Source organism: Lissotriton vulgaris, chromosome 4_1 (genome assembly GCF_964263255.1).
Source record: "Lissotriton vulgaris chromosome 4_1, aLisVul1.2, whole genome shotgun sequence".
Classification (NCBI taxonomy): Eukaryota; Metazoa; Chordata; class Amphibia; order Caudata; family Salamandridae; genus Lissotriton; species Lissotriton vulgaris.
This window is the reverse complement of record NC_141691.1, coordinates 2,042,773,937-2,042,799,167: the sequence shown is the minus strand read 5'-3', so window position 1 is coordinate 2,042,799,167 and position 25,231 is coordinate 2,042,773,937. Positions and strand designations below refer to the sequence as shown.

At 43.8% G+C, this 25,231-nt stretch overlaps 1 long non-coding RNA gene across 1 annotated transcript; it reads right to left on the bottom strand.

The window, feature by feature from the left end:
- Positions 1-7,180: 7,180 nt before the first annotated feature.
- On the bottom strand, positions 7,181-16,881 carry LOC147724929 (uncharacterized). The gene is made up of 3 exons (XR_015309942.1): positions 16,778-16,881; positions 8,397-8,672; positions 7,181-8,173 (listed from the first exon to the last, which is right to left on the bottom strand). It is a non-coding gene; the product is annotated as an uncharacterized LOC147724929 (long non-coding RNA).
- Positions 16,882-25,231: the final 8,350 nt, after the last annotated feature.

Here is a 25,231-nt window from a genome sequence, read left to right as displayed (position 1 = left end):
TGCTTGTCTCCCTTAGCTGTAATTCAGGACCTATGTGGCATATGTGTAACTATTCTGAGGTTCAGAGCAGGGTCACATAATAGTTTCAACTGGCAACTGAACTCTGGAGGGGCCCCTCAGGAAGCACTACAGGAAATAGCTACTAATGATGAGCCTGAACTTTTGAACCTGGTAAGTAGTTACTTTCAGTTTTGCTAAGATCGTATTTCTGCAATTTTGCACTTATTCGCGGGGCGCGAACTCACGCGAACAGTGCGAACAGTGCGAGCAAAATCCGCTGCTCGCGGATTTGCGGATTTTGCGGGAGATTCGCGAATCTCGCGGATTGCGAATTTACCGAAAATCCGCAAAATCCGCGAGCGAAACGGATTTTCCGCCCACACCTAGTCTGTTGTGTGTTTTGGAAAAGTATAAATGTCCCCTTCTTTGAAGACAACAATCAACCTCCTACTGACACCTATTTCTTCTGCCGTCTGGGTGACTCGCATCTCTTCCACCTACACCCACCACCTCAGGAGGGCACTATTTCATCTGCTATTAAAACTGATGAAAAGATCCTCTCCCTCCCCCAATTAGAACTGATTAAAATATCTCCCATCCCCCCTCATCCCCACCCCCACCCTCGTGGGAGTACAGCCCCATAGACTGCTACTCAGGGCTCTCAAGACCCACCCTGGTACTGGCAAGCATCCCTTGTATACCATTCCATGCGCGCAGGAGCCACTCTGGCCCCCACCAAATGACCATACTTTCAGTCCTCTGGACCTACTATGAACCCGCCACTACTGCAGGATTACATCTCCTCCACACCCAATTAGACTATTGATACCAACAGAGATACTCTTGCCTATATGCTCCCCCGATGCAAGCATCCCCCTCACCTCCCACCCCCTACCCCTCCCTCTACCTAACTCCCCCCACATACTTCTTAATGCTGATGTTTGTAGGAAGCATACACCACACAACTTGTTATTCATTTGTTCTCCCCGGCCATTTTATTTGTGTGCCCGATGCTGTTGTTGCTGTCATGATATAACTTCTTTAAATTTTTAAAAAAGAAATACAACACAAAACAAAAGCTGATGAAAAGAGGCAAGGAATTTGCCTAACTTTTGATCTGTCTGAGGTGATCATAGCTGCTAAGCGCAGCCCTCGTAATAAGGCACCTGGACCAGATGGGGTCCCAATGGAGCTTTTAATATCCCCACATCAATCTGTGGGGCCATTCTTGACAAATGTATTGAAGCGCGCAGCTTGCACTGTCCCACCCAAATCGAGGTCCAAGTCTAGAATTGTGCCGATATAGAGAAAAGGGGATACGACGCACCCTAAGTGTTGCTTGCCGATCTCCTTGATCCATCCACAGCTAAGGTGGTGGCAGAATCCTCCTCGATCGCCTTAAGGCATGGGCCTCAGAGAACTCCATCCTATCTGAGGTACAGTTGAGCTTTCGAGAGGGCCTTGGGGCAACAGAGCAATGCCCAAATCTGTACCTATGGATTAAAAGTACATTAGAGTGGAACAGGGTTGTCTCCAGTTGGCTTTTATGGATATAATCTAGGCTTTTGACTGTGTAAACCGTTCAAAGCTCTGGGACCTGATGGTTTCAATGGGTGTTGAAGAGCCTTTAGTGTTCTTTTTAAGCGTTCTTCGCTCAGATGTCACAGCACGTGTAAGGTTAGGACCCTTTATCTGTGTAGTGTATTCGACTGTCAACTGTTTAATATGTATTTTAATGTGATCACTTTAGATGTAGTATTTATTTGTATAGTGTTAGGGTGGACATGCTTTTATGACAAATGTCGAATAAAGCTTTGAAATTCGATTCGTTAGGACCCTCCTTTGAGTCCTCAGACACAAGTATGGTTTGGAGAGGTGTCAGACAGGGTTGTGTATTGGCCTCCTTCCTTGGAAAGTTGGAACGTTCTCAGGTTACGGCGGGGGCAGATACTCCAATAATGGGCGTCGGACCAACTCTCGTCCTGCTTGCTGCAGATGACTCTGTTCTCACGTCAAGAGCGGCAATCACTTTACAGAAGCTATTGAGCTCATTCACAGTCTTCATGGAAGGGCTGGACCTAAAGACAAATCACACAAGCACCCCCTATAACAAATTGAGAGGTCCCCTTTGATGGCACATTTAATCCGCTGAAGCTAAGAAAGATGCAGTTCGAACAATGCCATGAGGCAGTTTTTAGATTTTCAGCTCAGCTAGGCTCTAAACCCATGCCCACCATGAACAATGTTCACAAAGCTAGATGTATTTCAACCGTTACAAATGGTGCAGGGTTTTGCGAAATGTGTGTCCCATTGTCACTTCAACAATCAGAGAATGTTATTCAAAGAAGAGGCTTCTTTTAATCATGGTTTTTTTTCAGACTGTCTGTGACATGAGTTTGGGCTTAGACTTCCTTAACTATCTTACCTAAGTAACACTTTGACCGGGTTAGGGAAGCCGGAGTTCTTTAACACCCCTGAATATATGAGGCTCTCTACTAAAGATGAGAGTTTAAAAGCTATTCCTAAACATAGAGAGGGTGGAACTGACAAAACTCAGGGCCAGGGAGTGTCAGCCTCTCTCTACTACTGATTCCATGCACCCATATCTATCCACAATGTGTCCCTTTCGCTCTTCACAGGTTCGCATCCATATCCATAATGTGTCCCTTTTGCTCTTCACAGGTTCGCACCCATATCCACAATGTGCCCCTTTCGCTCTTCACAGGTTCGCACCCATATCCACAATTTGTCCCTTTCGCTCTTCGCAGGTTCGTACCCATATCCACAATGTGTCCCTTTTCTCTTCACAGGTTCGCACCCATATCCACAATGTATCCTATTCGCTCTTCACAGGTTCACACTCATATCCACCATGTGTCCCTCTTGCTCTTCACAGGTTCGCACCCATATCCAAAATGTGTCCCTTTTGCACTTCACAATTTCGCATCCATATCCACAATGTGTCCCTTTCGCTCTTCACAGGTTTGCACCCATATCTATCCACAATGTGTCCCTTTCACTCTTCACAGGTTCGCACCCATATCCACAATGTGTCCCTTTCGCTCTTCACAGGTTCGCACCCATATCCACAATGTGTCCCTTTCGCTATTAACAGGTTCACACCCATATCCACAATGTGTCCTTTTCGCTCTTCACAGGTTTGCACCCATGTCCCCAATGTGTCCCTTTCGCTCTTCACAGGTTCGCACACATATCCACAATGTGGCCCTTTCGCTCTTCACAGGTTCGCACCCATATCTATCCACAATGTGTCCCTTTCACTCTTCACAGGTTCGCACCCATATCCACAATGTGTCCCTTTCGCTCTTCACAGGTTCGCACCCATATCCACAATGTGTCCCTTTCGCTCTTCACAGGTTCACACCCATATCCACAATGTGTCCTTTTCGCTCTTCACAGGTTCGCACCCATATCCACAATGTGTCCCTTTCGCTCTTCACAGGTTCACACCCATATCCACAATGTGTCCTTTTCGCTCTTCACAGGCTTGGACCCATGTCCCCAATGTGTCCCTTTCGCTCTTCACAGGTTCGCACACATATCCACAATGTGGCCCTTTCGCTCTTCACAGGTTCGCACCCATATCTATCCACAATGTGTCCCATTCACTCTTCACAGGTTCGCACCCATATCCACAATGTGTCCCTTTCGCTCTTCACAGGTTCGCACCCATATCCACAATGTGTCCCTTTCGCTCTTCACAGGTTCACACCCATATCCACAATGTGTCCTTTTCGCTCTTCACAGGTTTGCACCCATATCCACCATGTGTCCCTCTCGCTCTTCACAGGTTCGCACCCATATCCACAATGTGTCCCTTTCGGTCTTCACAGGTTCGCATCCATATGGACAATGTGTCCCTTTTGCTCTTCACAGGTTTGCATCCATATCCACAATGTGTCCCTTTCGCTCTTCACAGGTTTTCACCCGTGTTAGACCTGGCACTTTGATACATATATAGGGGTCCCATAGGAGTAGCGTATCAAGGAGGTACGCAATTATTGATTTGAAACCTTTATGATTACAAAGTTCATCATGTTTAATAGAGCAAAACTGTCAATCAATCACAATATGCAACTGAATTAATTTAAATATTTGACATAAAAATTAATAAAGCCCCAAGTACAAGGGAGAGGGAGAAAAGATAAAGTGTGGAATGAAAAAGAGTAAAAGTGATTCACAGGAGAGAATACAATTTCATATTCAGAACAAAAACATTCATAATTAATGTAAGGAAGGCTATAACTTATTCACGCCAAAATTACCTTTTAGAATTATCTGGCCCGTGACTACTTTCCCTGTACTGATGATGACCCCGTCTAAGGGCTCAAGTAAACATCCCATGTAGGGGTCAAAACGTCGACGGCTCTACCTGTTTTGTCATCCGGCACTATCCATGATTTAAATATTTACAAGTGTGACCGTAGAATGACTTCTGTATTAGTTTAACTGTAATTTTGGCGTGAATAAGTTATAGCCTTCTTTACATTAATTATGAATGTTTTTGTTCTGAATATGAAATTGTGTTCTCTCCTGTGAATCACTTTTACTCTTTTTCATTCCACACTTTATCTTTTCTCCCTCTCCCTTGTACTTGGGGCTTTATTAATTTTTATGTCAAATATTTGAATTAATTCAGTTGCATATTGTGATTGATTGACAGTTTTGCTTTATTAAACATGATGAACTTTGTAATCATAAAGGTTTCAAATCAACAATTGCGTACCTCCTTGATACGCTATTCCTCTGGGACCCCTATATATGTATCACTTAGCACCCAGGTCCCAGTGACGCTTTGGGTAAAACCCCTCTTTGGTAACAAGACCTGGCACTTTGGCGTGAGTCTCCCTTCCACATTTTTGCTGATGTGCCTCATATGTTTTGCTGGTGTTAGCTGCTCAGAGCACTGTGCCACTGCCAACCAGTGTCACAGTGGTAGTGCTCCCTATGTGTAAATTGTTATATGTAATTGGATTTCATGTTTTGCTTATTTGGATTACTGTCAGACACCAGTAAAGAGCACCAGGAGTGCCAGGGCTTGTAAATACAAATGCTGACTGGGCAAGTGCACCCACTTGCGAGTCCCTAAACCTTCCCTGTGCTTCATGTAAGTCACCCCTATGTTAGGCCCAAAGGGCAGGGTGCATTGTAAGCATAAGGTAGGACAAGCCATGATGTGTGTGGCATGTCCTGATAGTGAATTACAGCCATTTTCGTTCTTCGCTATTGTAAGGCTACCTGTTCTTTATAGGCCAGAATGGGCTGCTGGAATTATTACACCCTATAATCCCAGCAGGCTCAGGGAACATGGTGGAAAGTTAAGTTTAGTATGCCTGAACTCAGAATAATAAAATAATAAAATACATCTTTTAGTAAAGTTTATTTTAATATCCTGTGTTTGCAAATACTACTTTTAGAAAGCTCGTATTTGCTTGCCTAACCATTTCAGCCTGCCTCTGCTAGCATGTGTATCTGCTGTCTGGTTTCTGTGTGTGACAGGGCTGGGGAATTCCAGGAGACAGGCTGGGACTGACAGGTGGTGAATAGGGAGATTACACCAGGATGGGTGGGGGGAGTGCCCCTTGACTCTGAATAGGGCTGTGCTCTGCCACCTCAATGCTGGCTCCGCCCCCTGGGGAGCGTCTGATGTCACTGCCCTGCACCTTGTAAAGAGAGAAGGGTAGACTGTCAACAGAGTACTCCTGGACTGTACTTGTCACCACAATGCTGGCTCCACCTCCTGCAGGGGGTCTGATGTCCCTGCCCTGCACACTGAAAGGAGAAGCCAGAGTCTGCAAATCAAAGTGCTCAGGGACTGAACTGGATTAGGCAAAGGCCCCCCTGGCTTGGAAGAACAAAGGATTTTGGGTATAAAAGTAGGAGCCCTGCTCCTAAGAAATCAGATCCTGCTTTGAACCAAGAAGAACCCTCTGCCTGAGGAAAAGGAACTGGGAAAGCTGAAGGAGGAAGACTGTCTCTATCCTGGGGGACTGGCCTACAGTGGTTGCCTTGCTGCCAAAGGAGAGAAGGAACCTACAAAGACTTGTTTATTTTGCTGAAAAGACTTGTGCTTCAAAGAAATATCCACCCATATCCACAATGTGCCCCTATCGCTCTTCACAGGTTCGCACTCATACCCACAATGTGTCCCTATCGCTCTTCACAGGTTTGCACCTATATCCACAATGTGTCCCTTTCGCTCTTCACAGGTTCCTGCTGACACTTTGGATTCTACAGGGTTCCTTTTGTAGGCAGCTACCTGGAGGAAACATTTACAAATGCTCTACTGTCTCCATGTGCATGTGGTTCAGCTGCAACTCAATCCACTTCACATTTCTTCCTCTTTTGCAAACTATATGAAAAACCAAGAAAGTAGTTTTTTGTGCCTGCTTGGAAGACAGGAGACATCAGGTGATATAGACTGGCAATGGATACAGCTTCCAAATCCCAAAGGCTGCCATTATTCAACTGTTAGGGTCTCTCAGCCCTGACCACAAGCCCCCACTCCACTGACTTTAAAACAATGAAGCAGCTGCACTCACGCCTCTTTACTCACACACCTGACCTACAAGGAGTGACACCATTCTGTGTCACAACAACAGTGAAACCTTGAACACCCGCTCGGTCCTCTGTGGCGCACTCTCCCAGGATGCAGTTGTTTTTAGTTGTACGTAGGTCTGTGAGTAGTGATTGTCGTCCCATCACTGGGTTTTCCCATTCATTCCCATAGGCTGGTGGATTCCTTTGATGAACTCCAAGTTTTTGCATAAACATCATCTATTACATGACCTACCGTTGTCGACATTTGTAATATTTCTTCAATCCAGCACTACGTTAGTGCACTTAACATTCTAAGAAACATTATCCTTGACGTGTGCCCAGGACTTGGATTTACTATGTTTTTCCCATTCATGGCTGGTTATTCGATGGCTAAACCCTGTGTTTCCAGTGAAAGTAAATCTCCACAGAATATTACAGAAGACGAGCAACATGACAGAATGCATGGCTGTGCCAACAACACCCACAAGGAATGATGCATGGCTCAGAAAAGCCGAGAGCCACAATGAGTTTCAGGAAAAAACAACAAACTAAATAAATAAATGTCCAGGTATGTCAAAGTATTAATTAAAATACCAAAATGGAGCAGTGCCACAACAGCTTATGTAATTGGCTTTATTAAAAGCAGAAATATTTGTAAAAAGTAGGATACATTGAATTTAGTTAGTGAATTACAAAACATAGCCTTATGCATAAAAATAGTTTGCAAATACAGAGTAGTGGACTTGTGATTCCTAGCACAAATATCACCACAATTTCTTATAAAATCAGAAGTGATCACAGTCCTTCATCAGGACATCTCTCCCAGGATCAGACAGAGTCAGACCCTGGTATGAGCGGAGCCGGGCTGAGATAGGGTCTCTCCTACCCCACTTGCTACATATGGTCCATGATTCCATCGCCCCCATCTATTTGTTAGAGGCTGGCACCCTTCCAGTGAACTGTGTGCGCGTGGTCACTACCTGCAGCTATTAATTACAGCAGGAAGGCATGCCTGCATTTCCAGATTTTTCTGGAGAAGCGTGTAAACTGCCAGTGAAAAAAGCAAAACACTTCAAAAACCACACTAAACTCCATTGTATTGAACTAAATGTAAGACTCGGGTGCAACCTGGCATCATGCACACGAGATGATCTGTTACAAATGGTTTCAAGGCACAAATGCTGGACTCTGTGGTTTTATTTAACACACTGGTTAAAAGATTGTTCCTTGGACAGTGTAGCATAGAATACTGTAGCATAGAACTATATATTTGTGGTAATTTAACAGGTATTGGTAATTTAGTGAATGACCTGTTATAATGGCCGTTCATGGTAGTGTCCTGCTTGATACTACTATGAACACTACTTACTAGCCGCGGCTCCAACACCAGTTCCCGCAGCAGCACCAGTGAAAAGTCCTATCACTGCTCCAACCGCCGCACCAATAGGCCCTGCTACACAGAACCCTGCAGCGGCTCCCACACCCGCTCCTGTACCCGCTCCAGCACCCATCCCCCCCAAAGTGCCAGCCAACTGGCGCTTGGCTGCCTCCTCCTCATCTCTTTTCTGCTGATCCATGTCTTTCACCGTCTTCTCTCTGTCACTTTATTGTCCTTTTTAATGTCTTGCCTTGAAAGCACGTATCACGTGATCCCTTTTAATTTATTATTGAAAATACACGATTAGTTATTAGACGATTAACACTTTACATCTGTTTAAATTTCTTTTGTCCAATAATCACTTTGTGTATATGAGACAAGTGTGTGGTGTGCAGACTGCGTCCCAAATATATTTTGAATTATTTTCAATGTTTCTTCCCTGAAATGTCTGCAGCACAATAATTCTTTTATGAGGCCCAAGTGTGAAAAACACAGCACACTTTTTTATCACTTCAAGGTTCCCTGAGGTCTAGCGCCCAGAAGTCCAAGTGTATTAAGAACTACAGTCTTCTCTTCAGCCAGTGAGCGCTCTAGTTCTCTGTGGTGCGCTTAGTTGCCAGCGAGTTGAACTTCCTGAAAATGTCAATTTGGTGTTGCCAGAGATGGTGTTTCCAATCTCACTTTTTGCAGTCCCAGTTAATTCTGTTCAAGTCTCTTGTCGTATTGCCAGCATCTGCGAAGAAAATGCTATGTGTTAGAAAAAGGCATGGTCATGAACAAACAAACAATGTACACATTTTGAAGTTATAATGTCTGTGTGTCTATGAGGTGGAAGACTGCAGACAAAGATTGTGTTTTCAGATGTCTATACATATTAATTACATTACATTAAATTTGGCAGAAAACTAGATCGGGGTCCAGAAAAAGCCTTTTTTGGTCTCACCTGGCGAAAGCAGGACATGTGTTGCTCTCGCCATGAAGAGGACATTTTAGAATCAATTCTCACCGTGGGCTTACGTGCATGCGTCTGCATGGATAAAGATGGCTGCTCTCTCCATCTGTGCAAAGCAGACAGCATGCGCGTGTCCATACGGACTGTGGACAGTCCGACGCCATCTTGTTCTAAATAGCGCGTTCACCGCGCTACCGCGCTCACTCCCCCGCCCCTCGTGTGTTCACCACACTGCCTCGCTCACTCCACCCGCCCCTTGTGCGTTCACAATGATGCCGTGCTCACTCCCCCCCGCGGCGCACAGTTAGCAGGCTTGTTAAATAGTGCCTCATGGTATATTTTGAAGTATAAACATATGTCATATGGAGCTCTGAAGAGAAAAACACGAAAAACTACACATATGTCAGGGGTTGGCAGCATAAGAGACATTCTCTGTGGCAGCACATCTTATATGTGCCTACACTAGAAGAAGTGTGTGCTGCTAAGGGCTGATTCCAGGGGTAGTTGACTGCTGAGAACCTAGCAGCGCATCCTGTCCTTGAAGCAGCCCCTGGCCTTCAATATGCTGCTGAGGCCTAGATTGGGTCTGCTGCGGTCTCTTGCTTCATGTCATCAAGGCATGTAGACAAAAAGGCCGGCAAGGGATTTTGTTTTTTAAGATCTTTACAGCACCTTTAGGACTTGTTGTGTAATCACAGTACCTAAGCAAGAATTCAATCCGTGGCTGTTAAATTACAATAAACATAGGATGTTACCACACTAACATCACGATAAAGCATAAATGCTCAATAAAACAAGGAACCAGGGTTTATTGTCTGAAAGTTATTATTAAACTTAAAGGCAAAGTATCTGTACAAAAACAATGAATGATCACAAAGAAAATAGGGTGCATACATGGATATACAATAAGGATATTCAAGGCTTTGGTTGCTTTTCCTTGGACATATCCAAATTAACGCTGAAATATGACAGCAGCGTCTCTATTTACGGACTACGAGTTTCGTTCCAAATCCGTGGGACATGTATCGCTCTCAAACGTTAGCCTAACAGTAGAATAACTCACCTTTTATGTAAACAACGTCCCAAAGGTTACTCTTAACTGCAAACACTGTGTTTTCCTTAAACAGTCTTTTAATTCGAGTTGGCTTTAACGCATGCCAAACTGTGGTATACTGTACCCTAACTTGCCACCCAAACAATAGACTAAGGTTGTTTATAAACCGGTAAAGCCACAAGGTTCCATACCATGGGCACCACACTTGGGCTAAATGTTTGTACACCAGTTATGAATCAATGACTGATACATGATGTGCATTGCATGCCCTTAATATACGCTGCAATTCTAAGTTCTGTTCTAAATGAATATAAATTTAATGTTTGAAATGAATCACCGCAGTACCCCCACGTTTTTCATTGATGTGCCCCAATTCTTCTTTTTTCATTTAGCTCGTATTCTGTGACAGCTGATCTTTATTCTAAAGTGGACTATCTGTCAGATTCCATCTTCTACTGCGCCTAAATTGTGGCAAGGTAAATGTGCGAACCTTATAAACATAAATAAAATAATTGTCTCCACACCAATGAGAAATTAAAGCGATACCTTGTTCCTTGTAGTTTAACCTTGGCACCTTGGATTCAACTCTGTGCCCAACCCCAGTGCAATTATTTACAAGCACCGGTGCCATCAAGATTTTTATAACTGACACCGTCCATATTGCTAAAAGTAAGTGCAAGTCGCAATCTGTTGCCCAGCAAGTAATACGTGGCGTAGATGCAGCCCCTTAGGTATAACCGCCTCTGTTGACCTAGGATTTTTAAAAAAGTTAACTGTTTCTTTTTGCCATTAATTTCTTTAGTCGCCACACCGACTAATTCTAGTTTTAATGAAATGTCAAACGACAGCAATATAGTACTAATTTGTTTAGTGTAAACATTAAAATGTAAATATTTCTAATCTTGTCATAATCACTGTATGTCTTGAACCAGGTACCGAATTCAACTGTACATATTGTAATTCATTGTTGTTTTTTTACAGAGGGTCATCAATTTTATACATCACTTTGTAGTCCTGATGATGGTCTTAAAAATAACCATAATAAGACCGAAACGTCGACCTGTTCAGTCCAATTCTGCCTAATATTGTCCCTAAGTCATCTTTCGATTTTCTTCTGACTTCGGGTCATAAGATCAACCAACCACTGTGACGCAGCAGTCTGGACTTTAATTTGGATATGTCCAAGGAAAAGCAACCAAAGCCTTGAATATCCTTATTGTATATCCATGTATGCACCCTATTTTCTTTGTGATCATTCATTGTTTTTGTACAGATACTTTGCCTTTAAGTTTAATAATAACTTTCAGACAATAAACCCTGGTTCCTTGTTTTATTGAGCATTTATGCTTTATCGTGATGTTAGTGTGGTAACATCCTATGTTTATTGTAATTTAACAGCCACGGATTGAATTCTTGCTTAGGTACTGTGATTACACAACAAGTCCTAAAGGTGCTGTAAAGATCTTAAAAAACAAAATCCCTTGCCGGCCTTTTTGTCTACATACCTTGCCCAAGCCCGCAAGGGTTTATTGGGTTGCTCACCCTTTGACACATCATGTCATCAAGGGCACTGTGTGTCTGGTAATGGGCTTTTAAATAAAAACCTAAAGCATTCTGGGTACTGTAGTCTTAGTTTCTTTCTGACCCACTAACTAGACCAACAAACCTAGTAGTAATGATGGGTGGGGCTGAGGAGGGAGTCCAGGACTGGACGGACACATGGTGCATAGGATGACATGGTGGGAGGGGGCACCTTCTGAGTGTCACACGAGCTTTGAGTGGGGGGACGGAGTCCAGGACTGGACAGACACACTGCACATAGGATGACATGGCGGGAGGGTGGCACCTTCTGCGTGTCACATGAGCCTAGTCTGGTCTTGGAGGAACAGATGGCAGGTATGTGACTGAACTGCGATAAAAGGGCATCTCGCTGACACTTCAAGCATAGTATTCAATAGAGAGATGAGAGATGGCCACAGAATGTCCTAATCCACTCTTCAGTACACACATGCCACCTGACGTGCCTTAATGGGCACCTCAAGGACAGTGGGACTGCTTAGGAGACCTACTAGTTTAAGGCACAGCTGGACAGTGCCCCCTGGTAGCACCCAACGAACAGCACTCTGCAGCCTTTGCCACACAGCTGGTGGTGCCAGGCTGGAGCGGCGGTTCCCATCACAGGGCTGCTGAAACAGCAGCCCTGTGATGACACTTGCCATGATGAGGCTGAGAGAGACCCCTCTACACTGACTCCATAACATGGGATGAGAGGACACATTCTAAGGGGCGGGCTTGTCTTCTCAACCAAGAAATGTTTCTTGATCCGGAACAGGCAACAAATGTTGAAGGGATTGTTAAACCTAGGCAAACTCTGAGGTTCCTACCCCAGGCATCACAAACTTTAACAGCTGACACATACCCTTCCTTGGCTAGGGGAGTTCTGTCAGGCTTACACTGACTGCCACCAGAACCACCCCTGACAGAACCCAAGACGCATGGGCCTGTGAGAGAAACACAGCTAGGACACTGTGGACGAGTGTCGTTGTAAGGAATGGTGGCGCTGGACCCCATGCAAGCAAGGAACATGCCCCCTAGCCCAGTATTGTAATCAAAAATAGTGGCACAGAAATCTCCTCACAGCCCTGAGCCCGGTGGCACTGCACCTGCTGCACTATTGATACCTAAATTCCTGTTGTGGACTAGTGAGTATTGGGTAGTGGGAGAAAGAAAACGACAAATGATAAGTAGAAAGAAGGGCAAAATGAGAAGAGGTATAGAAAGACAGATCTGGTTAAGAAAGTAAACAAATATTGAAAATGCAATAGGTTTCGCCTTTGACAAAGTTAAAGCCATTTGCTTTGCTAATGGTATTGTATAGCAAAGCAAATGGCTTTAACTTAATGAAAGGCGAGACCTATTGCATTTTTAATGCTTGTTATAATTTAGTGTAAATATTTTCATTAGTTTTGGATTTATTAAAGAAAAAAGATTTGGGTGTATCTAGAGATGCAGATCCACTGCAGAGCATCCATGGAGCCATGGGCCAACAGCAACGCCGTGATTGGCTGACCGCAACCTGAGAGAAAAGTTGTAGTTGACATTTGGTGAATCGGGATATGGTACACGGGGGAGGAACATAAAGTAGAAATAGTATATAGGGGTCAAGCTAGAGGTATCCTTATCCCATGGGACTTGTGAAGAGGTCTGTGAGGACCCCTCATGGAGAAGAATTTGTGGGAAATGTTTTTTGTGCATATGAGGGTCCGCTGTGCTAAACATTGCCCTCGTGAGAATTTGTGGCAAAGCCTCAGATCTAGACCCCAATTAAAAAAAATACATATACCCACTCACAGACCCACTCACTCATACACCCACTTACACACCCACACAACCACTCGCATTTCCACTCACAGACCCACACACAGACACACACCCAACAACAGACCTACACTGGCACTCACACACCTAATTACATGCCCACACAACCACACGCACACTCACTCACACACCTGTACAGCCACTCACACTCATTCAGATGTCAGCAAAAACACTCACACACACTTAAACACCCACTTAAACACCCACACAACCAATCATACACCCATTTCCACATGCAAACAGCCCCTCACACACCCACTCAGACACCCAGGTTATAGTTAGAAAATAGCATTAATACAAATTAGAAATTCACTGAAAAAAACATAGGTTACAGGGATGGTATATTTAAAAAATAGAATGTGAAAAACTTGTGAAATTCACTAAAACAAACAGGGTGCAGTGGCATAGAGGGCAGTTGGGTAGAATGGAAAAGGGCAGAGTAGAGGGTTGTAGAGTTCAGTGGTGGAGAGTGCAGTGTTGCAGAGTAGGGTGTCAGAGTTCAGTGGTGTGGTGTGGAGTCGAGAAAAGTGGCGTAGAAATAGCAGTGGCATAGAGTACAGTGATGCAGAGTACAGATACATAGAGTGCAGTTGTTTGAAGTGCATTGGTGTACAGTGCAGTAGTTAAGAGTAGAGTGGCAGAGAGTGGTATAGGGTGTCGTGGCCTAGAGTAGATTGTTTCAAAGTAGAGTGAACTGGCATAGAGTGGAGTGGTGCAGGGTAGAGTGCATTTGCCTAGAGTTACTTAGAGTGTAGAGGCTTAGAGTACATTGGTGTAGAGTGCAGTAGTGCAGATTAGATTAGAGTGGCTTATAGTAGATTGGCATAGAGTACAGGGGCATAGAGTTGAGTGCATTGTCATAGAGTGGAGTACAGTGGTATAGGGTACAGTGGCATAGAGTAGATTGTTTCAAAATAGAGGGAGTGGCATAGAGTGGATCAGTGCAGGGTAGAGTGCATTTGCGTAGAGTGGTATAGAGTGTAGTGGCTTAGAGTAAAGTATTTTGAGAGTGCAGTGGTATTAGGAGTGCAGTGGTGCAGAGCAGATTAGAGTGGCATATAGCGGACTGCCATAGAGTGCAGGGGCATAGAGTTGAGTGTTATAGAGCATTTGCTGCAAGGTTTTGGCATAGAGTACAGAGGCATAAAGTAGACTTGTGCAGAGTAGACTGGTGTGGCCTAGACTGGATAGGTGTAGATTGCAGTGGCCAAGAGTAGAGTGATGAAGAGTGCATTGGCATAGAGTGGAGTACAGTGGTATAGGGTCCAGTGGCATAGAGTAGATTCTTTCAAAATAGAGTGAAGTGGCATAGAGTGGTGGTGCACGGTAGAGTGCATTTGCGTAGAGTGGCATAGCGTGTAGTGGCTTAGAGTAAAGTGGTGGAGAGTGCAGTGGCATTAGGAGTGCAGTGGTACAGAGTAGATTCAAGTGGCATTTAGTGGGTTGGCATACAGTGCAGGGGCATAGAGATGAGTGTTATAGAGCATTGGTGGCAAGAGTTTTGGCATAGAGTAGAGTGGCATAGAGTGGAGTTGTGCAGAGTAGATTGGTGTAGCCTAGGCTGGAGAGGTGTAGAGTGCAGTGGCAAGGAGTAGGGGGATGAAGAGTGCATTGGCTTAGAGTAGAGTTTCCAACAAACGAAATGTGTGGGAATTGCATCACCTAGTTTAATGCTTTGTTTGATCATATTAAAGTATTTGTTCCCAACACACTTCAGAAATAACAAAAAATGGGCTTCATTTGTGTTCCTAATTCTGATATAATCTGAAACACTTACACAGTTCCTTTAAATGTGGTCATGTGCTAGAAAAAAAACCTCTTTCCTACTCCCAGTATCTAGCATGAGATGAGTATCACATGACTCATCTCATTTTAAAGTCAGAGAAAGAAAAGTAAACAAGCCTCTGGAAAGGCAGTCTGCCATTTGGCCCTGGTCTTTGAATGCACAACAAATGTGACTAGATAAGAAGATTTAAAGGCCTGTTTACAGAAAGTGAGTCATGGAACAACACAGAAAACACAGCTTGGGCAATGGGAGGGGCGAACTGAACCTGGGGAGCCTAAAGCAAATAAAGCCAGCAAATAGAATGCCAGAAAATGTGAGTTACAAACCACAAAGCCAATGGAAATCAAGGGGCGGAATGTATTCCAAAGTCAGCGTTCTGAATGACCCTAAGATGTCTTTAGCAAACTAGACAGCTGCGCAGTATGGTAGGCTGCAGCCGAAGAAGCAGGCAACATAAAGCCAGGCTCGAAAATCAGTCAGCATCTGCAGATGTAGCAGGGCTGGCCTGACCTGCCTAAAATTCCACCCAGTAAAAAGTGGCGTTAAAAATCTTTTACGAATATTGGAGTAAAAAGGACAAACCAAAAGTACATAGCGTCTTGAACGCAGCAGCCATCCCATTGACAAAGCATGGATTGTCTCTGTTGTCCAGCCATTTGGCCCAGCAACAAAGGATGAATTAAATTGATTCTAAAACGGGTTAACAGAAGGCAGTGGGGGTTGACAATGCCAAGTTAACTAGGGTTCCAGAAAGGAAGTGGCTTGAACCGAGACATAAGATCTTACAGAGGGCCTAGAGAGGGCTCTAGTGTCCTTTTCAACGGACCTGGATAAAAGGATTAATAACCGCGACCATGTCGCCCTTGGCTGTAGTTTGGGCGGAAGAACAAACCAGGGCGAACTCATTCAAAATAACAACCCCTGACAAATCCAAGCCACGAACCTTTGTTAGCACCCAGAGTCACAATATAAAGTACACAAGCCGCGCAAAGAGCCCAGCTCTTGGTAGAAGAGAGGAACAGAGTATACTCCATAAAGGGGGAAGAAGAAGGGGGGGGGGGCAAGTAGTGGCAGAACCAATCCAGGAATCGATAATGTGGAACTTTATCTACGAAGGTGAAGCACAGAAGGAGGTTGAATGAACTGATGGATTTAGATCAGCGGAAGTAAAGTGAAATACTAAAAGGGACATGGAAGGAAGGTGGGGACAAAGGGGATCCAGAGAAAGGAACTCTTCCTAGATGTATCACAGGGCGCTATAAATATTAGAAAGGGAGAAGGCTGGGACTATATGTGTTTTTAAATGTGAAGCGGGGCTTAAGTGCCAAGAAGTCCAAACGTGCGCACTACTACCCTTTCCATTCACCGACCCATGGGGCGCAACTCTGTTCATGAGTTGTGTAGGAGAAGACGTAAAGTGTTTAACATCAGACAATAAATACAAGAGAAGAAAAGTCAGATAAGCGTCGCCCCCTCCCCCTGCCACCCTACACAGCGCTCTGTCGTAAGTTTAGCCAACAAGGCGCTGTGTTTTGGGACTTGTAGTTTTGCTCGAGCATCGTCTCCCGGCCCAGGAAGAGATGCTGCAGAGCGGCCCGGGTGTGCAAACACAACGCTTCAGCTTAAAGCACGTCAGCCCGCGGGTGGTGAGGTGCCCCCTTTACTCACGTGCTCCCCGCTGGGCGGAGGGTCTTCTTTTCCTTGCAGTTCAGCTCGAGAGGGGCTTGTGCAGTCAGCCCCCCGTGGTAGCTCCTTCTGCTCCGGTCGTGTCTGTCTCTTCACTCCCTGCCAGCTTTTATAGGCTGGTGCCTGGTCTGTAAATCCCCCCACCCGCCCACCGCCTAAATTAGAACACCAGCACTTCTAATAAATCACGTGATTTAGCTTCAGCGGGGTTTGTTGTTCCAGTGAATGCTGGCATGGAACAGACTCGATTCAAACATCCTTCCATATTATTATATCTATATATATATGCTGGCGGCACTGGCTAGGACTGATTGGATGCCTTTAAATTACAAGCATTTGCAATGCAATAGGTCTTGCAGCATTAAAGTTTGCGTTACTGGCATTGTAAATGACAATGCTTTGCATTATTTTATTTTTTTAATTTGCAATTGATATATAAACATTGTGAATGGTTAGCTGTTGCTTATGCTAAGCAAAGTTGGCAGTGATATAGAGTGCTAGTCTTGCTTGTTATAAGCATGCGGATTTAAAGCGCTCTGATACCTGGGGGTAAAGTTTGCGCTATATAAAAGTGAAAACTAATAAATAAATTAAAAAAAAGCCTATCTGTACCACGTCCGTTCTTATTCTGCAATGCCACATATCTTTGGGTCCCTGTACTTATTGACTGCACCCGGCTGTGGGAAACAAACCTCCATGGCAGGAACAACGTGTTGGGGGCAGACACGGGCAATGTAGCCACTGTCCTATGGCTGCACCGCGGGGTAACAGTGTAGGGGCAGGAAGGCAATCAGTTGGAAGTGCTGTGCCATAGCAGTGTAGTTCTCTGTGTATGCTGGGCATGGGGGTTGCTATTGGCTGACAAGAAGTGGTGAGGAGGTGCCGGTTCGGTGTGCCTGCTTCCTGATCTTGGGCATGTGACAGGTAAAAAAATACAAGGAGGCGGAGGACATGACACCCAGTGGAATTAGGGTACAGCATGCACACTAACCTAACCTCATTTTGAAGACTCTCTAGAAAGGCACTACATTGGAAACACCAACTGAGCATATTCATTTCCCAACTCAGTTAAGTGGTCTGAAAAAAGCTCAGGAGCTATAGGTGCTTTACAAAAAGCATCACTTAAATAAATACATAAATACAAATTCAAATTTCAAAGCTTTATTCGACATTTGTCATAAAAGCATCCTTCCTAACCCTATTACAATAAATACTACAGCTAAAAATACTTTCTAAAACACATATTAAACATTGACAGCCGAATGCTATACATGTTAAAAATGAAGAAAAGTTTTTCCAAAATTCATAAAAATTATTTTTAAAATGACAATTCATGTGACGGAGTGATTAGATAATAGCAGCCATATTTCATTTTGTTGTATTTGACATTAAAGTGCGAGTGCGGATTGTCCATGCCCAAGCAAGAAATTTTGCTACAGCAACTACAAATGGTGTAGAACAATCGGATTCTAGTATTCTGAGGGCTATCGATTGACTACGGGTACCAATATTTGAGCACACTGGCTTTAGCCATTTGCGCCTAGGGCTGGCATACAATGGGCAACAGAACAACAAATGGGAAATGTGCTCTATTTGATCCTTACAATAATAACAATGTTCATCCCACATTGGAGACCAGTGTTTCTTAAAAGCATTCACTGGTAATGTTCCTATACGGAATTGGAAGTATAGTTTCCTGTCATGTGGTCGTTCAATTATATCCCAATATGGTTCGCATGACGGATACATTTTTATATCCAAAAAGCGAGTAGACAGTTTTGATTGGGATCCTTTACAGAACATTGTTAAATACACCATCTCCCAATATAGTTCTTTCAATTTTGCTTTCGAAGGAAAACTAGCCACATCATTAGTGCCCCATAGGTGTTCCAGTTTTAACTTTACAAGAAGTCCCCGTAGTTCTTTTAGCCATACAATACAATGAAAATGATCAAACTTGACAACATCTGCCAGAGCTGCAGCATAATGGCTTAGCTCTGGAGTCACCATCAGGCGTCTCCAATATAAAAGTGGCCGTAGCCTAGCTATGTCCTCAATATTTTTTCTGCCAAGGTCCAGTTTTAGAGGAGTTATGGGTGTACTTTGGGGGACCATTACAAGCCCTCGCAAAAATCTGTTTTCTGCACGCCCCAACTCTCCCAAGTTTGCAAACCCCCATAATTCGGATCCATATAAACAGGCGCCCAATACTTTCATATTATATTTTATTTAAAATCTTTATTTCGGCAAAATAGCCATAAAAGACACATGAATATACATACATAAAACAAAAGAATTTGAATTCCAATTAACAATTCATAGAGAACATGCATAAGCATTTTCCTTAAAAAAAGGTCACCAATCAAAAATAGTTCATTTAACATGATTCAGTTTAGCAACAGAAATGCACTACAGAGTATACCTCTTTGGAGAATCTGACACAATTTCTCAAAACATTTGACCCAATTTTTTTCGAATAAAGAAAACTGAAGTTAAAAATCTGCTAATACTGAACACAATGAACTGGTCAGTATTCGTTTTAACAATCCTATATGCAGTATGACAGCTTCTAGTTCCTAGGAGAGCACACATAGGTTTTAACCATTTTTTCAGTGCTTTTGTGTAAGCATTGCATACAAAGAGCATGTGAATTTCATTCTCCAAACAGGAGGCAGAGCACATAGGACATATTCTGTTATTGTCAGTTGTACATTCCGCATTTTTCTTTGACCATCGTTCAAGGTTAGAAGTTAACATAAGAGTCCCATATCTGAATTTCAGGTAGAGGGTCTTGGCCACAGGAGGCTCAATTTCGTCCAGAAATGTTTCAAAACAAGGTTCAACTTTAAACAATAGGAATTCTTTAGTTAAAGTGCCAGTTCTACTCTCGTGTACAACCTTGTTATACATATAGGACCAAAAAGCTCTCTTCACCATGGTTTTTGCAGATGGTGGCAGGTTCTCAGGGTGTTCCCATAAAGAATACAACCCCAGCAATCTAAACCATTTTTGTATATGCCCATACCATGGGATGGAATTAAAAGTGTCGAGGTTTAATACCTCTTGAAGACAGTTCCTATAGTCCAACAATTCTGGGGTGGACCAAACTCTAATCCAGAACATTAAGGGTCTTAGAATTGTAAAATGATCAGTTCGTTTAAAATTTAGGTCAAATTGGAGGGGGGTTAGGGAGGTGCTAGTAGGAACCCTTACAATAGATCTCATAAATTTGTTATCCAATCCTTGGAAGGACTCTCTGGCCCAGGGACCCCATATTTCAGCCCCGTATAGAGAGGCAGATTGGATTTTAAATTTGAAGAGTTCAAGAGCAGGTGTTGCACTCTTACTTATACTAGCATTCAATTTGCTCATTATAGGTTTGACATTTTGAGCATATACCACCCTACTCTTCTCAAGTTGGGCCTTCCATGTTAACTTTGAGTCAATTACCACCCCCAAGTAAGAAAAGTTATCAACGACCCCAAGAGTTTGTCCATTTAGAGTCAAAATCCCTCTATCTGGTCTGCTAGCGTTTAATGCCATACATTTAGTTTTGTTAGTGTTTATTTCCAAGCCTTTTTTTCACAGTAACCACTAAATGAGTTTAAGAGTATCTGGAGGCCCCTCTTAGTCTGAGAGATGAGGATGGTATCATCTGCGAAGAGCAACGCAGGTACTCTCTCTCCATTTAGCTGAGGTGAATCGTTGTTACAGGCATTTAAATGTTCAGGAACATCATTAACAAATATGGAAAATAGAGTGGGGGCCAGGACACAACCCTGACGAACGCCGCGCTCGATTGGAATATCGCGAGACAGTTCGCTATTTGGTCCCCATCTAATGTTGGCATGGTTTCTAGCATGTAACTCAATTATCTGGCTTAACAGGCACCCTGGCATCCCGGCTTTGTTTAAGGAGCTCCAGAGCAGATTTCTAGGAACAAGATCAAATGCAGCTCTAAGGTCAACAAACGCTACATACAAATGACCCTTCCTAATATGCACATACTTCCAGTAAATACAACAGAATCTGAAGACCTGGTCTAGTGTACTGGTCTTAGACCTAAAGCCTGCCTGAAATTTAGTAAATATTTTTGACTCCTCCAGCCAGTCATTCATTCTAAATAATAAATGCTTGGCATAGAGTTTCTGCAGGGTGTCCATTAAGCTAATGGGTCTATAATTAGAGGGATCAGATTTGCTACCCTTTTTAAAAATTAGTACAACTTCTGCTGCACGCCAGCTTTCGGGAAACGAACAATCAATAGACAAAACATTAAATAAACAATTGATATAAGGAGCCCAAACTTCGATTGCATGTTTATAAAGGTCGCCAGGTATTTTATCCGGACCGGGGGCTTTACTGCTTTTTAGTTCATTAATTGCCTTCGTTGTTTCTTCCAAGGTAAAATCAAGGCATTCAGGAGGTGGGGGTAACCATGTGTCCTCAACAGTAGCACTGTCATATTGTTTATACAGGGATGTGAAATGGTTTACCCATGTTAGTTCATCCAAAAAAGTGTCCTTAACTGCTCTTCCTGCATGCCCCCCATTAGCAACCAACCTCCAAAAGCCAACATTGTCGTTTGTTTTGCAGCAGCCAGCATATCTGCCCAGAGAAGTTCTTCCCAGGCTTTATTGGAATCCTTTATGACGTGCTTGTATTCTTCCCTTGCGAGTTTGACATCCAATTTAGAGCCCTCTTTGATTGCAGTTAGAAGGCTCCTTTTGGCCATCTTACACGAGCGATTAAACCAAAGCTTCCCATGGCAACCCATCCTTATATTTTGCTGGTTCTTCTTTGGCATTTTAGACATGTGAATCTTGAGCTTGTCAAAGAAGGTTTTGTGCAATTCAACAAAATGTGCATAATTCTCAGGTAGGAGAGGAAAGCCAGCTATGGGGCCAAAGGTTGAATCAAAGAGAGAATAAACGGCTGCAAGGGTTGTGCCATCTGATAGCAGATGCGGCCATTTTAGAGCACGTCTATTATTATTAATGTGTACAGTTTCGCATGGCGCATCTGCAACTTCATTGGGCATAGAGTCACTGAACATATGTGCTTCAATATGGAGTTCCAGGGGAAAATGATCACTCTCAACCCTGTTAGATACTCTAAAGTCCATCATAAAGTGCCAAATGCTTAATGATACAAGAATAAAGTCGAGCCTACTTTCAGACTTTACAAAGGTTGGTTGTTTGGATAGGTCAGAAGGAAGGCGACCATTGCAAGCTCGCAAACCGTGTTCAACTGTTAGCCTTAGAAGTTGGACTGCTAACGTAGTGCACTTGACGTGTATGGCAGACTCGAGCTGGGGGATGTTATAGGCATGGTCTTCATCCTCAAGGGCTTCAGTAATGCCAAGAATCGGTTCAAAATTACAATTCAAGTCACCCCCCAAAATTACTGGGACATCACCGACTACTGTTTTTAGGAAAGAATCCAAGATTTCCAGCGTGGGTCAAACTCTAAATTGACCTATAGGTCTATTGTAAATATTAATAATATAATATTGATGCCCCATTGCAGTAGTGATTTTTAAGGCTAGGATATCCGGAGTTCCTATGTCTATGCTTTCAGCCTTTATAGTTAGTGTAATTTTAATCCAAATGATTAAACCCCCGGCTGGTCTTCCTCTCTCTGATTGAGTTGCCACTTTATCAAAAGTTTTAAAACCCATCCTATGTGGGGTTTCCATGGTCCATGTTTCCTGCAAGAGGCAGATTTCACCAGAGTCAATATAATCCGCCCAATCAGGGTCCTTCAAGTTTTTTCCAACCCCAGCAATATTCCAAGATAAAAATTTCAGTTTAGGAATTAGTGGTTTATCAGAAGGGTCACAGTTAACAGTAGGCACTACTAAGGATGGTGTAGGAGCAATAGTAATTAAGTGTGCATTATTTATTTTGTTCTCAATATTGGATGCCACTGCCCCTATTGTACAAGTAGGAATTTCACCATAACGTTCTGTCGGCATGCTGGTACATACTGAATTGCCTTCAGAACTGATTTGGTTATGTGGAATAGTTATTCCTGATCTATGGAGATCATGCCCCACTCCCAATGTACAGTACAGATCATAAAGCATAGGAATACAGTTAGGCATAGTTTTCAGTCAGTCCACTGCGTCCAAACAGCTAAACCTATTGAATGTTGGGACCCCAGACCACGCATTAAGCTCAGCTTGTCTGGCTGTATTTGGTGCGTAGCCATGAAACAGATTAGGAGTGTTCCAACCAGGGCCATGCTTTGGAATTCTAGGAGGAGGGTAAAAAAAAGAGAGGGGTCTAGCTGTAATAGGGAATGTGTCTCCATACGATTTCCATGCACAGATTTGTTCCGCACTATGCGGTTCCTCAAACGAGACAACTATACAGTCGCCCGGAACTGACTTAGTCATTTGCCCAACCCATGGCACCCTGCGTACCATCAGAATTTTGCTTCTCATGTGATTTGGAATCGGTTTGTTTGAATTTAACCAATAAATCACCTTGTTTTTTAATGAAGCAAAGTTCTCTTCGTTGTGATTTTGTAATTCGGGGACACCAGTGAGGACTATAACAAATGGGCTAGCATCTGGTGGCAAATCGATATATCCTCCCCTGAAGTTATTTTTGGGATAAGCTGTCTGGTGGTTATATGAGTCAGTTCTATGCGCTTGGGACCTATCGTGCATGGGTTTGTTAGAGCCCTGGTGGGGTCTGGTTGTCTCCACTGGCTTCTGAGAGACAGAAGATTTAGCGGCCAGTGGATTAGTTGTGGAGGCATTTGCTGGCTGTGGTTTTTTACTTTGAGCAGTCCCAGAAGGCTGAGATGCAGTTGTGTTTGCCGGTGGCCCATTCAAGACTGTGGAAGTAGGTGCTGTTTGGGTGGTAACTTTCAGGTTAGAATTTTTATTTTTGGCTACCCCTTCTTTTTGTTTTAGGACGCTAAATGGGTTGGTATTTGGGGTAACAGACAATGGCAAAGTTTGAGCATGTATGGGCCCATCATTGCCATTAAGGCTTATACTTGCCAATGTAATAACCCTCTTCTCTACTTCGAGTAATTGATTTTCAATACCAGCTAACCTGACTTCTAATGGCCTCAACAATACTTTAAGCGTTTCCCACACTATTTTCAAAAATTCTTCCCTGTCCCCTTGTGTAGAGTACCTAGATGTAGAGATATTCTCGCCCTCTTCTATTAGTGTATCCATGCTTTGTACCGGGTTGGGCAGCCCTGTGTTGTCCGTGCTACATTGGTTAATAGGGGGAGTAGGATCAGTCCCTGTAGTTGTGCTAATGGTTGGCTGTTCAAGACCCCCCGAAAAAGTTTGGTTTGATGCTACCTTGGCCTTCTTTCTAGCATAGACGGAAAGGTTTTTACGTTTGCGTTTGGGTGGTTGTTTAACATTGTCACAAATAACATTTGGGCCAATTCCCCCCAGTACTTTGACCCCCTGGTTGGATTCAATAGAGGGTTCAGGGGGTAAGGTGTTTTCTGGAATTGTGCTATCAGATAAATCTTTGTTGCATACTTCTATGATATCAGCAGAAGCTGCCCCCTCATTGATAGAGTGTATTTCAGCCAAGGCGATTATGGGGACAGGGCCAGTAGCGCGCTCTGGTGTTTTGGAGGTTGCAATATGACCCAAGGAAGATTTCTTTTTCAGTGCCATTTCTATTGACAATTTCCTAGCAGACTCCAGCTCTAAAGAGACTCTGTGCTGGAGCTTAGTAATCTCGTTATCGATAGACAGGCTAGTCCGTGTGATAAAGTCATCGAGTGTCCCAGTAGCCTTTTTGCCGTTTATTGTGGTTTTGCTTCGTGTGGCTCGAACAGACATATTGAAGGATGGGAGTGTAGCCCTTAAGAAAATAAAATATAGACAGATTTTACTACGTTTTGGATGAACCACAACCAAGGGGGATTGCCCGGTCCGGTCTTATTCGGTCTGTAACGGCCTGAAACGGCCCTGTCTTTGCCCCGTCTTCGCCCACGCTGCGTCCCGCGCTGCGGGAGTTTAGTGAACTTAAATAGGGGCGTGGAGGGCGGTGGGCGGGCCAGCAGGGAGAGCGGACCGGAACGGTCTTGCAGGGACTTCTGGGTATTGAAGTCCCCGCACGCTCGCAGCCCCGCTAGCTACACACGCCCAAACCGCCTGACTGCCTTCGTGAAGCCGGGCTCCTCTCCACGTTCTTTTAAGTCCCGCCACACACAGCGAAGCGGCACCCGCGGAGCGGGTGCGGCAAGAAGTTGCTTCAGACGCTGCTGTGACTCGCCTCTATAATCCGCCGTCAGTGCGAGCAACTAGATGAAGGTAATGGTGACCCCATGCATTAATGAACTTCCATTACCTGGTGCCTGGGAAGAAGCTTCTTGGATCACAACAAGACGGTGTCCAAACTTCTGTAAGATACACAAATTTGTTTATCGGTTTCCTGTAGGACTGCT